Source organism: Dreissena polymorpha, chromosome 4 (genome assembly GCF_020536995.1).
Source record: "Dreissena polymorpha isolate Duluth1 chromosome 4, UMN_Dpol_1.0, whole genome shotgun sequence".
NCBI lineage: Eukaryota > Metazoa > Mollusca > Bivalvia > Myida > Dreissenidae > Dreissena > Dreissena polymorpha.
The window spans coordinates 3,699,211-3,715,178 of NC_068358.1; the positions used below are offsets into that span (position 1 = coordinate 3,699,211).

Genomic DNA, 15,968 nt, shown 5'->3' on the forward strand with positions numbered 1-15,968 from the left:
ATTTCTCTTGGTCAACTTGAGGTACATAAAGTCCAACTTGTTGACGCTCTCAAATATTAAGCTACTTTTTATATTGGTAATATTAGTAAAGAATTTAGCCCATATAAAAGTATCTCTAAAATCTTTGCGCGTTTTATAAATAAGACTAAGGTTCATACAACCAAATTGTTGTCCTAAGTCTAAACTTATGCTCCCGATGTTACCATCTCCATTATCACCTTTTAAAAAGATTAACAACGTTTCTGTCGTGTTCTACAACATCGCAGCGCACTTCGTCATGCGCGGTCCTGATCCGAAAATGTGTTTATGTTTGTGCTAAAATAAACAGAAACAAATATAATATAAAATGACATGCAATTGGATCTTCTCTAGGAATAAAATAAACAATGGGGTGTCACTCGGTTTGCACGTGTTGTTTTAATTAAAAGAGTGGCTTCCCTTGGTTCAGTTTAACCATTTGCCATTACGCGTTCCATAATGAATGGTTTGTTATTCACAATAAACATTTGCCTTATTTTGTAAATGACATATTCAGTATATTTACCAAGATATCTTGCTTTTTGTGCATAAAGTGAGTACAGTTTTGTATTACATAATTACACAATAATGATTGATTTGAACAAATCTGTATGAAAGCAGGGAACCAAATTGCACAAATCAATATATCCTATAAATTATCATCATATAAAATTGATAAAGTTATAAAGCGTTACAAATGCGAAATTAATGAATACTTTTGGAATGATACTGTCGTTTTTGTTATATTTTATTACAACACATTGATTACTAAAATCAAGTATACCATCACAGAGTGTAACAGTGTCAGTGAGGATGGCTTAGTGTTAATAGCCTTTAAATCTAAATGACACTGGTTCGGCCTCGCCTGGAAGCCTTTTAAAAGTTTTATTTCTAAGTTAAATTGTATTCTTGTTATTATAATGTAGCTCTACAGACCTGTGGTTAAGATCTAGAAATTAAGGCATTTAATGACACATGAAAAAAGCCGCAATCTGTGGACAGGTCCGTTTAAACATTGTAAAACATTGTAAAAGTATGAAATGGTCAATTATTCTATACTTGTGAATATATATAATTTATTTAAATATATGGGGGATAGAACAAATATTTCAGGAAATATAGTGATACATCATAAATTATAATCACTTATCAGAGCTATGTATAGCAAAATAAGTTTGGCAATATTGGCAAGCTACTTTTTTTATTGGTAATATATGCGCTGGTTCCAATGGGAATATATGTCTCACTTTGTGTTCAACGTCTCATTTAGTGGACAAAAGAGCTCTTGTGCCAGTGATATTACTACTGACTACTGTCAGTGTTTTTTTTCATTCAAAATCAGGTCAAGTATTCGGCCCCATTCCCAATAAATAAAAGTATATATTTCTCTCAGATGGGACCTAAAAATTCCCATTAAAAAAAATAATTGTGTTTATCTCCCATCCAGCTATATAAGTTTACCCTTATAGTAAATATAAACTGAAAACACTTTTATTCTCAATTTGAAGCATTGTTTTGCAAAACATCAGCAAGACTAATGTCCAAATTTTAATTCAAATGCTGCAAATTTTCTTAATCCGGGTCCTATGAAAATGTGCATCTTTTTATATTGACAAATGTAAGGCGGATTAGTCATTTAATAAAAAATTTACTTAGTTCATTAATTAAACCAATATACCACCAAAAACAAGAGTATCACGTTATTGTTTAGATAATTTGAATCATGATGAAATAACTTATAGCTTTCCAATAATCATTGTATTATGTCTAAAGCATTAAACGAACAAATTCTGATTGTAAAGCATTTCTGTCAATCAAGGTTAAAAGAAAAGTTTTAAGTATGAAACTCTGTGAATTCTGGATGAGATAACTTATAATAAATTAGCTGTTAAAAAACGACAAATTTACTAAAATCAAAGGCCATAACTCTGCAGTTCATTTAGTGGTTTGGGTGATCATGTTATTTTATTATCTCAAATGTTTTAATTAAATTAATTAATGATTGAATGAAAACTCACAATAGACCAAGAACAGCTCACATACTTACATGTATGTTAGAGACTTCAAGTGACAGAACTATACAGTAACGATAATGATTTGGATGCTAACCCAAACTGCATGATTTAATTCTATTCATAATTTAATACCCTTCATACAATGATTAATTTACTTAAGTGAAAATCAGATGAAAACTTAAATATTAACAGGAATTGGAGATATTTCAAGAAAAATGAAAGCTTAATGGCCAAGTAAAAAAAGCCAATAAGATAAGCAAAAATTATAATAGACTCAAACGGTGAAAATAAAACCAAACAACAGACAATTCAACATGAACAAACTGAAACAGATATTATACAAAACGCCTTTAGTAGGGAGCATAAAAACTGCCATTCTATTGTCACTAAATGGCTCGTGGGACGCAAAACTCATTTGTTACAATTGTTAGTCAATACTGTCATGCTTAGAAGATTGGCTAAACAAGACATATCTTGAAAAACGGACAATTATCTGAAAATGGGATGTACAGCGTCTCTTAAACAGGTCTTTAATCCCAAAAGAAGACATTCCAAATTGCAGGTTATTGCCATCATGGATGTAACATTTTGTTTGAATAAGAAAATTAGTGTATTCAGTTTTCTTTGAGTAAACATTACAAGTTTAATGAAATGCTTAAAATTCAAATAAGTGTTGTATAGGCATGTATTCATTTTGTATTGCTACCCATAAGAACTCATAGTTGCTGTTTTTGTGCCGTGTCAATATGTGATATACCAATTAAAAGACTCATTTTCATTATACTGACTCTTTAAGATTGCCACTTTGGCTGTTAAAATGCTATGTTTGATCACCTTACAAAATGTACAAAAGGTTAATTATTGTACGCTATTGACAGATATTGTGCAAACTAATCATCATCTATAGGTGTTTATTTCTCTATTTGCTATATGAAATTGGATTAGGTAGTCAGCGTTGTATAGAACATGCAAATGACAGCTTTACAGCATTGAAAAGGCTTTTATAATGATGAATATTTGATCTGCCATTAATAATATTTTAATATCTTACAAGCATGTTGAAACCTCTCCCATTATGGTTTCTTATCGGGAATTTCATGTACGGGTATTAAAGACATGCATGATTCCATCTGGTAAACTTAAATAATATTTGTAAGCACAATATGTTAATAGAAACTCCTCTTTTTTGTGCACAGGCTTACCTGGGAAGATACTTAACGCACATTAAGCCCATAACAAGATATAAATACCAATGCATATAAGGAAATGTGTTATTCATGACAGCCAACATCCAGCTGAACAAGCATATTAACCCACTTATGCCTAGTGGACTCTCCCATCCCTTCTAAATTGGATCAATTTATTTCCAAAATTAGGGATGTCTAGTATATTTATTTCTATATTTCGATTATTTCTTACAGAAATTCCTCTAAGCAAACAGCGGAGACCCAGATGAGAAGCCGCATCATGCGGTGTCTCATATGGGTCTACGCTGTTTGCCAAGGCCTTTTTTCTAGACGCTAGGCATAAATGGGTTAAGGTTCTCTGGTAGTGGGTTCAGTGACTTGATAACTAATGGCGATTGACAATAATAATGTTAATATGAGTTGCCGATAAACAGTTGTCACTATAGGTGGGAGCAGTGTGATTTGATATCACAACCTCGGCACATAGTACTTGTATGAAGGCATATCTATATAATTTATAGAATAAATATTGTTTGAAGTAATAATGTCTATTAACCAAATGGAAGTATTTGGCTGAATATGTTTAAAACATAACAATATACGTATTATCAAATCATTAATCCAGATGTGAAATAGTTGGTAATTGTACTATTAACAGATGCACTCTGACTATTGAGATATTTGTAGAAGCAAAATGTTAGGCTGGGGATAATAAACGCTTTAAACATTTTATGAAGACCATATGCTTTTCTTTCTTGCATTCATTGAAGAAGCATTATATGTATTGAAGCACTTAAAGACTGTAGTATACCATACATAATTTCACTTTAATAGCATTGAAGCAGCCAATATGTAGCCAATTTTGGCTTTGTTTATTACATCAGAAATGTGATTATCATTGAGTCACAAAATTGATGATAATTATACATTGCAAACTTTTTTGTCTTTATTATTCTACTTGTCTTTATACATGATTGTTTAATTCAGGGGTAATGTATTAATTGAATCACGGCTGATCAGGTTTAGCGTATTTCAAGATATGAGCTTGATAAACTTAATGAGCCACTGTCTGGAAAAAAATGGTCTTTATGCATATTCATTGTGTCCTACAAGATTAGCCTCTGTAGGCTAATAAGGGACAGCACTTTTCCCTTGTATAGTATTTTTTGTTAAAAAGATGTCTTCTTAGCAAAATTCCAGTTTAAGAAGAAAATTTTGTTCTCATGTAACAATTTTGAGTATATTGACAGATGTGTATTGTGAAGGGCATTATGATACCAATGGGTTGACATCAAACATAGAATAAACTTGGTTTTGCCAACATTCATATGAGTTTTAACCTAGGAACTACAACAATATGTCTGACTGCAAAGCACTTACAAATGATTTTACATAAAGGTTTAAAATATTAGAAAGGCTTACATGACAAGGCTGCAAGAAATGATAATTTTTTTATATGTGAGTGGGTTGCTAATGGATTGTTTAATTTTTACTATTTAGCTTTTATAAAAAAAAAACACACCCAAGATCAACCTTGGGATCTGAGTTTAACATGGAAATGCCGTAACAAAACTACAAGACCTTTGACATTTGTTGAAAAAAAGAAACATTGATCTGCATGTTATCTTGAAAAGTAATGAATTCACTGAATGAATTAGTTTTACCTCATTTCTACAAAAGCAACAGAAACTTCTTCATTCTTATAAAATCTCTTCACTTTATATGCGGTATTTTTTTCATTTCGTGTGTAAGTGATATTCTGAATGAACTTCAGATGGTCATTTCTGGTGTTAATTTACAAAAGTGTACCATTACTTATATGTAGCACACTCAAGCACAGATTTGTTTTAAAGGGGCCTTTTCACAGATTTTGGCATTTTTTAACTTATTCATTAAATGCTTTATATTGATAAATGTAAACATTGGATCGTAAAAGCACCAGTAAAAAATCAAGAATAAAATTAAAAAAAGGAAAAGAACATTGCCCGGAGCAGGTTTCGAACCAGTGACCCCTGGAGTCCTGCCAGAGTCCAGAAGTAAAAACGCTTTAGCCTACTGAGCTATTCCGCCGAGTACACATTCTTGACGTATTTTATACCTTATATAAGCAATCTTCGTAGTTTCACAAAATTTAACGACAAAAACAGAACTCTCCAAATTATTCAATCGTTTCGCGTTGCAACGCTTTATAATTTTTAGGTTTTAAAATCGTCAAAAGATGCATATAATGGCTATATTAGAGCATGGTAAATGTTCAGTATAACTGTTTCCTCACAAATATCAAAACTAAAACGAAAATTTGCGGATCTGAAACAACTTTTTTCAATTTTGTCAATTTACCAAAGCGTGAAAAGATCCCTTTAATTGTATATTTTCAAATGCCAGACATCAAAGTTAAGGTATTATATGTTTAAGTACTAACAGCGTCTAGTTGATGATTTCAGCGCGAGCCCCCATAACCCTGGATGATGCTGACACATGCTTACAATTGCAATAATGATTTCTTCCTGGCAGTGAAGACGCTTTGAATCAGTGTTTTAATGTTTCTTTATGTTATTTCTGCACCAGTTATGCTACAAACTTTAAGTTGTATTTGATCCATTACAATTTAACAAGGCACTGAAGGCAATAATTTATATGCCAAATCGTTTCCAAAAATAAAACCTGAAACCACACAAATTTAAATTGGTTGAAGAGTTACCCGTTTGGAATGTTTTAACAACTTACATGATTGCTATTAAGTACATTATTTTGCTGTTATGTTCCAGGTGGAATAATCTTTCAAAACATGTGCAACAATATGCAAACATCTTCTCCATGTTTTTTTTTCAGTTTTGTATTTGCCACTGGTTGCACGATGAGAACAGGTCCTCAAATTCAGGCTGTGGATAGGCCACAACCACATGAACCACCATCTATTAAAACCTTGTTTAGGATTGACCAGTTAGACCAAAGCCCCTGTCCAACTGGCACCATGACAACAAAACACTTGCTGCACTTTTTCCCACAACATGACAGCCTCAGGAGCCAGGATCTGAGTGGAGGAGACCACAATGCAAGGGATGTTCTAAGGCAGTCTGGAAGACTTGCAGCAACCTTTACGCAGAGAGCCGGCGTGCCCATCAAAGTGATTGACAAGAAGAAGACATTTCAGTTCATCACATGGAGGAAAGTCAGAATGAATCATTTTACAATAAGGGTTTACTCTAAGGTAATTCTGTTATCAAACTTTAACTCTTTCAGTGCTGGAACCGAATTTTGAAGGCCATTGCAAACAGTTTGGATCCAGATGAGACGCCACAGAACGTGGCGTCTCATCAGGATCCAAACTGTTTGCTATTCTGATAGTATTCTTTGGAAAAAAATCGAAGAAAATGCTAATTTTAGAAATTCTGCAGACGACATTTTAGCAAACGACAAATTTCCCAGCATGCAAAGGGTTAATGCACTTACCAGTGAGTTACCGGGGAAGCATAGGTATAGACATCAGGAAGATTTCTCTGATTGAATATCACTTAAAGTGGGAAATAACTTCAGTGTATCATAAAAAGGGTTCACAAAAACTTGAGTTTAGCCGACTTAATTACTTTATTTTTAATAGATGTTAGTGGAAACAAACTTGTTTTTTCACCTTAGCCAAAACTATTTATTTTGAACACAGTCATATATCCATATATAGCGCAGTCATTAAAATTGTCATGCTTTCCATAAAAAAGATGAAAACATGAAAATGAGCCTTACATTCAAATCATATCATATAGAAGTCAATCGATTGTCAGAAATTCAGCCAAATAAAATTATGACAAAAATATTTTCAGTATGCATTGGATATTATGATTTCTGGTAATCTATGCAAACCATCCTCTAACTGCTGCAGCAGTTGCTTAACATGGGAATTGTCAGCCATAAAATGCATTATTTCCAATTTCTGTTCATGTAAGTTCGTCTTCAACGATGGCACATTGACCCTCTTGTTCTGATCCAGACACAATTACAGCAGCTTGCGAGACAAATTTGTCTGCTAAGATTTAGTAGAGTTTCACCTTTTTAGGCAAATTTCTTAGGTGTTATAATGGTGGACTTAATCACAACTGATCACAATTTATGGTGTTGTCTGCATATAACATTTTTCAATGGCATTTGTTGAATGAAGGTCGAAAGGCACGAGTTGAAAAATAGTGCTGTGCTGGCATTTTTTTTGCAGTTTGTCCACCATTTTTAGAAACAGGTCAGGAGTTCCATCTTATGAAAAGAACCGTGCTAAATTTGAGTATTTTTACGGTATGTATGTACAACTTATCCCAGTACACATGTTCACAGATGTTATATTTCAGTCTTCAGAGGCCATAAGCAGTAAAGCTATTTTTATGCCCCCAGTAGGATGGCATATAGCATTTGCACTGTCAGTCCGTCCGTCCGAAAACTTTAACATTGGCCATAACTTTTGCAATATTGAAGATAGCAACTTGATATTTGGCATGCATATGTATCTCATGGAGCTGCACATTTTGAGAGGTGAAAGGTCAAGGTCAATGTCATCCTTCAAGGTCAAAGGTCAAACAACAAATCCAAGGGAAGTAATAAGCTTTAAAGGGAGATAATTATCTGTACCTGGCAAATGATAATTTTTTTTTAATTTAACTCAAAGCAGCACAGTAGGGAGCATTGTGTTTCTGACAAACACATCTCTTGTTTTGTTATGTGAATGAAACATATTTACAATTTCTCTTACTCATAGTTTGTTTGACAATTTTCTGTAGATACATCGCTTATTTCTTATTTCTTTGTATACTAATAACTTTGATACCTATCTCCTAATCATTGTAGTACTTTCCGCTACTTACGTTTAGCACACTAAAATTATGTGTGTAGTATTCCATTCACGCATCATGTTTTGGTATTTATGTATTTATTTTCTGTTTGCATAATTTTTTTTAAATAGTTTCAGATGCGGGCTTGGTTTGTGATTAATTTTGGGGTTGGCTTTGGCAGGCCCTCAACCCAGTTAGAATCCACATCCCACTGCAATGAAGGTTCGAATGCGGTGATCTCAGTTTAAATCCTTTTATGTTTATGGTAAGTGTTCTGTTATAATAGTAGTGGGTAAGAACAAGAATTTCGCTCTTGAAAGAGTTTCTTGAGTTTGATTTTTTCATAGGTTTTTATTTAACATTATTTATTAATCATTTACCATGCCTGCCCAGCTCAGTTGGCAGGGCCCTGGGTTGGCCATCATTGATTTGTTAGTTTAAATACATACCATCCCTCGTAAATTGTGAGCGGCCATGAACGTCGGGTTTAGTCAGTGAAATGATTTCTATGGTAATTCTTCCTTTGCAATGGTTAACAATTTAAATACGCTTATTATCTCAATGAAAAGTGTTTGCTGTATTGACTTATGATAATGACTGAAATATTAACACACTTTGCAGAAATTCTAAACAAACAAACATAATTTATTCATTATTAAACCTTGAGATTTTTTGTTAGGTTCATCTTTCAACAAAGACATGATGTAATTTTACTTTTGATTAATCGTGTATGCTACCAAATGTTCATCCTTACACAATTCTTCAGTTTCTGCAGAAAAGTCTGTTTAGTGTATGTTCAGAATTTAACAAATAAATTCATTTCAGGAAAAATCTTCATCTTAAAATGGTTAATATTTATTTTCCTACATAAGACATGATATAGAATGTGCTTTCATTAAACATTTAAATAAATACCAATCTTTAAATATGAAATTAATTAAAATTAAATAGAATTTGATTAAACTGGATCACATTTTGATTGATATGTCAAGTCAAGCTGATTCCATAATTCAACTTAAAAGTAACGATGGACAATCTTATCTGTGACCATTAACTGCTCCAAACCCTGCTAATCATTCACCAAATTAACATCTTAACAATGTTTTGTTACAGAAAAATGGGCTTTTAATGTGAAAGGACGTGTATTTGCTTAAAGGCCTGGCTTCCTTATGAATCATTTATCAGTTTTGTTTTGAACATGGCTTACTAATTGTGCAAATTAATGAAATCCATAGGTCAGAGTGAGGATTTTTGTCCGGAGGCATGTTGAATATACTCTATTAAAACGCCTTTCCTATCTTATTTGTATATATTGTGATAAATATTCCCCACCTTTTGTCATTTGATCGTGCTTAGTTAGTTTTGGATTTGTCATACTTAGTGAGTTAGTGGCATATACTGACTTTTCTGACTTCCCTACAACGGTTGTTGCAAGGTTTGTGTTATACATGTATTCAGTGATATGTTTTTTGGCAATTTACTTTTTCAGTATCTTTGAGTAATATTTTCTGTTGTTTTTGTTACATTTAATTAGAAATATATTGTGAATTTTAGTACTTAAATTCATTATTTTAGTGATGTACTTTTTATGTGAAAAATATATTAGCACTGTATGAGTTTTCCAACTGATATAAAAATTTATTATAAATAAGTTTACACAATTTATAGAAAGAAGAGCTTTGTCACAAAACAGCTGTCCCTTACTTTGTTAATGTTGTCGCAGTTAAAGAACGTTCATAAGTTTTATTAACCTAGCTTAACCCTTTACCACTTCGATTCGTTTCTTTACGCATTTGTAGTCCATTAGAAAGTTAAATTTAATTAAAGACTTTTCTTACTAGATACAAATTTTAAAGGCTTCATTTCCAACCCTAAGATACTGATGAGCAGCAAAAAGCATAAAACCTGAACAGACTGCGAGTTACTCGCACGCTGTTCTGGTTTTATGCTGTTTGCACATAGCCCTTTTCACTTTGCTTCTGAGAACGAAAGGGTTAAGTACTGTCTAAGTAATGTCAGGATGCAGATCTTGGGTTTCAATGATCTTTGATACCAAAGAAACCCTAATTAGGTCTGATGAAAAAAAAAAGAAAAAGCCTACTGTTTAACCATATTGCAATCTGTCCACACACTGACTTTTATCAACTTTGCTATTAAGTACTTCTTGATTTGTCAATTAGTTGTCAGTGTGTTGCCAGATGCAATTTTTCATTCAAATTTTGAATAAGATTTAAGCAGTATGTAATGCAGCTTGATAAAACAGTATTGCGTATTATCTTTGTTAGCATTTTATGTTATTATTTCATGCTTTTTTATTGGACAAAAAGTGTTTTTTTATACCACCCATTTTAGAACAAAACATCCAACTATTGTATCTTGACATATTTTTCTTACAAACGTCACCAGATTATATTAGATATGGGGTCGACTTTAAGTATTAAATTGATTATTCATGTTGTATGCCTTTTTATGGTGATGATTATCGATGATAACAGAAAGGAAGGCTGAACTGAAGCAAAGAATCATCTAAATCAGGGTGGTTGTCTATAATGACTAATTTAAGGTGCAGAACTGCCACAACAATAATGCATTTTAGGTAAATCTTTTATTTTCAGCATATTTATACAGAGTGTATCAAATAATAGTAATTGTTATGTCCGTCTGTCTTTTAGCCAGAGTCTGAGGCTGAGGTTCTACCGTTTGGTATTTAACTTAGTATCACTGCTCACTATTGCAGAATTTAAATTGTATCTGTTAATGTCTATTAGTCATATCAAGGAATGTACGCAAACTATTTGGGATTTTAAATTAACCAACAGTGTACATTAATGAGTTTATAACTGTACAAAAGACAATAATTTGTTATTGAATATACCGGTAACTCTTATCTCATTTATTTTCCAGTTGTACTTTTTTCTGAGCTTTCAATTTAGTTTTTTTAGTCATCAAAGTTTTATCAGTTTGAACAAAAAGTTATTAGATTACATATAAACGCTTTAATTTAAAAAAATGGTCTAAGACAAGTCAAATGCATGAAACGGTATATCTATTTTGTCCTGTTTTTGCATCATCTGTTATTGACTCTCACAGAACATCTCTCATATGTCGATTATAATTGGTTCCCATTGTTGGTCTTCCAGACACAGAACACGTCTTTCCGATCAAATTAGTTAACCTTGCAGGACATTGCACTGGGTAGGCAACTGGGTCTCCATTTTATGTCTCACCTAATATACAACAGTTATTGGTATTCACAGATGCTACCTGAAAAGTACAGCAGTCAAAGGAAATAAAGATTTGTTAACAAGTCCCTTTACTGTAAAACTAAATGTTTTGTGGTACCACTGGCTGTAAAAGAGTTTTAGGTTATTTCATGCGCCCCCCCCCCCTCCCAAGTATTGAATTCAGTGCAGTAACAACAAAAAAACGACAAAAAACAACAAACAGCAGCAATGTGAAAATACTAGTTCAATACCGGGTATTAAGCTTTGAAAAACATTTGTATTCTTAAAAAGACATTGTATGTTTTCTTTCCTGAATTGCATTGGCCCTTTACAGGGTACAATACATTATTTATTAAACGTATAACTTAACTGTTCCTGGTGCATTCTGTTCATATTTGCATAATTCATCATAAGTGGACAAATCAACAAACTTTTTTAAGTATTGGTAATTGTATTTGGAAACTGGGCATAATGGGCAAGAATAGCAAGCGCAAAAGTACAGATGTTACCCAATTTATTTGATCTAATGAATTAATTCTGTTGACAGTGCGCTTTTTGTTGAATTGCTAATGACCACAAGAAAAATACAAGCAATTGTGTTAGTTCTGTAGCAGAATGTTAGTAGAATTGAGAGACTTTGTATGGGTGTTTTTGCAAGCAAAACTTTCAGGTGTTTTTGAGTTATTTATGATTCTTTTTAAAGTTTTTGCACAATCAAAAATCAAAATATAACAGGACTGTTTGTATTGTAGTTGTGTTTTGGGACATCAACTAGTGCAACTTGGACATTTACCAGCCAGCTGCCATTGGTCAACACTTGTGTAATATTGTAGAGCTTTAAAAGTTAAAAAGAAAGGACTTTGTGTTGTTGTTGTTGACTGAATTGCCTTCTTTTCATGTCAGATTGGTTTATTGCTTTTGTTCAGAAAATCATGAAAATCATCTCAACAAATCCCTGTATCAGTCAACAGATGCAAGAAAAGTTTCCAATTTCAGGCAAATTATGTTAGGGCTATATGTGAGTTTCTGGCTGCAGAAAATGCAAATCTGACTGCTGATGGATGTAAATTAAATTTAAAATATTGTCTTGAAATGTCTGAAACTGTTTTTTGTCTGCGTGCAAGATAATGGTGATTTATTTGCTTACAAATCCAGCTTTGTTCTGGCTTTATGTCCTTCACCTTTGCGCTATATAGTGATGATTATTAAATTTGTCATGGCATTTTAAAATTGGCCAGAATAAGCATAGTTTATTTTGAACTCTATGCAATTATTTGCTTGCATGATATGGCTATTCTATTGCCTGAGTATTCCCCCCAAGATGTGTTACGAAAATATAACAGTAAAAACATCAGGTCAATTTTATGTTGTGAAATGGTTTATGATCACACAAGGGACAAATGTTGAACAACAGTTTTTTCTTTCTTTCAATCATTACATTTTATGGGTAGGCATTATTTAACAATTTAGAAGCCCCACAAGATTAGGAATTTAAGAAATTACCAGTATACTGGTTGTTACGCAAGATGCTCTTTAAAAAGTTTTATTTTAGGTAAGCTTCATAAATATGAATCCTTATACCCATAAAGTAGATTGCTATTTCGAAATATAGGTTAAATAATTATTGACATTTAATTCAATGTTTTAAAGAAGTTTTAATATTCTGTTTTTGTAACATAATTATTGATTTAAAAACTAAAGCAATGTTTCAGATGCAGGAATAATAGAATAAATTTAATCAAAAGCGCTATACAAATGTATATTCAGACATCATTTGCGTTCTTAAAAAGTATTTTCAATATGCATTTCATGCACATGAAATGCATATTTTATACTCTTTGGTCGAGAAGGGTATGAAAGTAACCACTTATTTCCCAAATATTTTTCAAAGTATTATAACTATTTAAGCATTAAGAATACTGTTATATCATATAACAAATCTAACTCTGTCTACAAAATGATTGGGTATAAGAATTTTCTGCAATTATAAAAAAAAGTCATGTTATTACATATTATTATTTATTTTTGCACATAAAAAAATGAATGTGAAATAGATCAGGCATTAGAGAATGAAGCAAATACAAAGAATTTCTGACTCATCTCAAATCCTATTAAAGGTCACTAAACTAACTATTGTACCAAGGTTCATGCCATTCAATTTATTAATTTACGATTTTCATAGCATAAAAAGGCAAATTCTAATAGTTATCAATCAATGTTAATTTGTTCTTACAATTTTTTACAAAATTTCAAGATATATAGATCAGATTTCTAATAATGGGAGAACGAAAATGTGATTTTAAAGTGGTTTCTAATGGTTTGATTTTACAAAGTGGAAAATGACCAGCCACCTTGTCAATATGCATTTATCTTTTGGGCTTAAGAGGTTAACCATTAAAAGGTAGGTACTGAAATTGTGCATTTGGTTACCAGTAATATAGAATAGGGAATCTTTCAGCTCTTAATATTGGGAATTGAATCTGATTATTTTATCAAATCATGTAAGTAACGAATGCATATGGATTGGTTTAAAATCTTTGTTCATATCATAATTGTGCACATAATTAACAAAATAAGTTTTAATTACTTATCAACAACATAATGCCAATTTAACAATTTTATTGATAAAAACAAACACAAAAATGTATTGTTTACCTTTAACATTGATGTTTATACAAAAAATATGTAAATATTTTTTTTCATATATGACAGTAAATATAGAACCTGATACCTTTTTTACATGTTACATAATTATGACGTTTATAAGATTATACTTTATTATGCCCCCCTTCGAAGAAGAGGGGGTATATTGCTTTGCTCATGTCGGTCTGTCTGTCTGTCTGTCGGTCTGTCCGTCCACCAGGTGGTTGTCAGACGATAACTCAAGAACGCTTGGGCCTAGGATCATGAAACTTCATAGGTACATTGATCATGACTCGCAGATGACCCCTATTGATTTTGAGGTTACTAGGTCAAAGGTCAAGGTCACGGTGACCAGAAATAGTAAAATGGTTTTTGAATGATAACTCAAGAATGCATACGCCTAGGATCATGAAACTTCATGGGTAGATTGATCATGACTTGCAGATGACCCCTATTGATTTTGAGGTCACTAGTTTATAATGCAAGATACAGCTTATGCATGTATACCTGCTACAGCATGAGATGCAGCAAACCAGTCAACGTTCACTATACTCGCCAGCAGCCAGTCATTATTTGCTAATTACCAACAGCTAAATCATTGTCACATTAGCTGTCAGAGATGTGGTGGTTATGGTGGCTGAGTTGTCATATTTTGGACAATATACGTCAAGGACTGCATGCATGCCTTTGGCCGCAGGTTTCATGCTAGACCAACTGGAGGCTGATGGACATCATGATCATTAAGTATCTGGCGAAAGAAGTATTACAATGCTTATAATGTAGAAAAATAATAAGTGAGGTATTTACTTAAAATGGTCAGTGTGCTGGGATTTTTTTTAATCTTAAGATTCACAAAAATGCATAAACATGAAGAAAAAATCTTTGTCACAATAATCATGTTTGACCTTGCTACAAGAGCTGCAATAAACCAATGAAACATGATGACCATGGTTATTTTTAATGACTATGGAGCACGAAAAGACCATGGTTGGCCACCAAAGCGGCCAAGGAACATGTTTGAACATGTATAAAACATGGTCATTTTAAGGTTATCCATGGTCCTATTATCATGGTACATGTATACCATCTTTTGACTGACAGTGGGTTAATTTCACACGCATCTGCGTTTTAAGGCTGATTTTATTAACTTTTTGGGGTCATATTCCCTATATCTGTGAGTATAAATTAAACCAATTAAGTCTTAATTCCCTATTGGAGGTTTTCAAGAAAAATGTGTTCAGTGTGAATTTGTAATAATTACTGGTTTATTTGTATTCAGACATGAATATTTTATTTAAGTTTCATGAATACTTACTGAACTAATAATAAAAAAACATGATCCCATTTCCGATGAAAAGTTTATTGACACTACAGTTTTCAATTTCTGTGATATAGGTCATAATCCCAAAATGGTGAAAAATGCCCTCATACAATCATTCTCGGGGGAAAAGGACACAATGCACTTGTTTCCATTCATATTACTTCCCAGTGAGGATAAACCTAATTATAAGTTGTTCATTGGACTATTAACTTTTCACTATAATTATTACTCAATAATTAAAGCATACATTATTATATTTTGGCCATTATCAAGCCATGTGAGACTGTGTTCTATTATACCAGCACCATCAGTTCAGTACCCACATGAGGAAAATGAAATTTACCAATGTTTGCCTTGTTCAGGTGTCCCAAATTCCCGAGTGGAACATCTGAAATCTACAAAGATGTTTTATTGTTCTCACCGAACTTGTAAAGGAATTCCATTAGCTCTTTATTACAGTATTATTGACCAGTGCATAAATAATGAATCAAAATCCAGAGTTAGTTCACTTAGTTTACATGTCACTGGTATTTCTATTGCTGGACTGGTTGGCTTATTGAGCAGGAACCAGTTTGTTCTCATAATCAACTATCAAACAGAAATATAACCCATTTATGCCTAGCGTCTAGTAAAAAAGCCTTGGCAAACAGCGTAGACCCAGATGAGAAGCTGCATGATGCGTCGTCTCATTAGGGTCTGCGCTGTTTGCTTAAAGGAATTTCTGTAAGAAATATTCTAAATATAGAAAT

General features: G+C 32.6%; 1 protein-coding gene across 4 annotated transcripts in view; it reads left to right on the plus strand.

Annotated features, from left to right (window-relative positions):
• The first annotated feature begins 455 nt into the window (after window positions 1–455).
• The window catches only part of LOC127879722 (protocadherin beta-18-like), a 118,998-nt gene continuing 103,485 nt past the window's right edge, over window positions 456–15,968 (plus strand). The window contains exons 1-4 of one of the 4 annotated variants that reach the window (XM_052426728.1): window positions 456–571; window positions 6,053–6,431; window positions 7,425–7,501; window positions 8,163–8,296. The gene's annotated coding sequence lies outside the window, so the exon portion shown is untranslated. Of the gene's footprint in view, window positions 572–6,052; window positions 7,502–8,162; window positions 8,297–15,968 lie in introns of those variants that run through there. The other 3 variants (XM_052426730.1, XM_052426731.1, XM_052426732.1) reach the window with 3 other exon arrangements.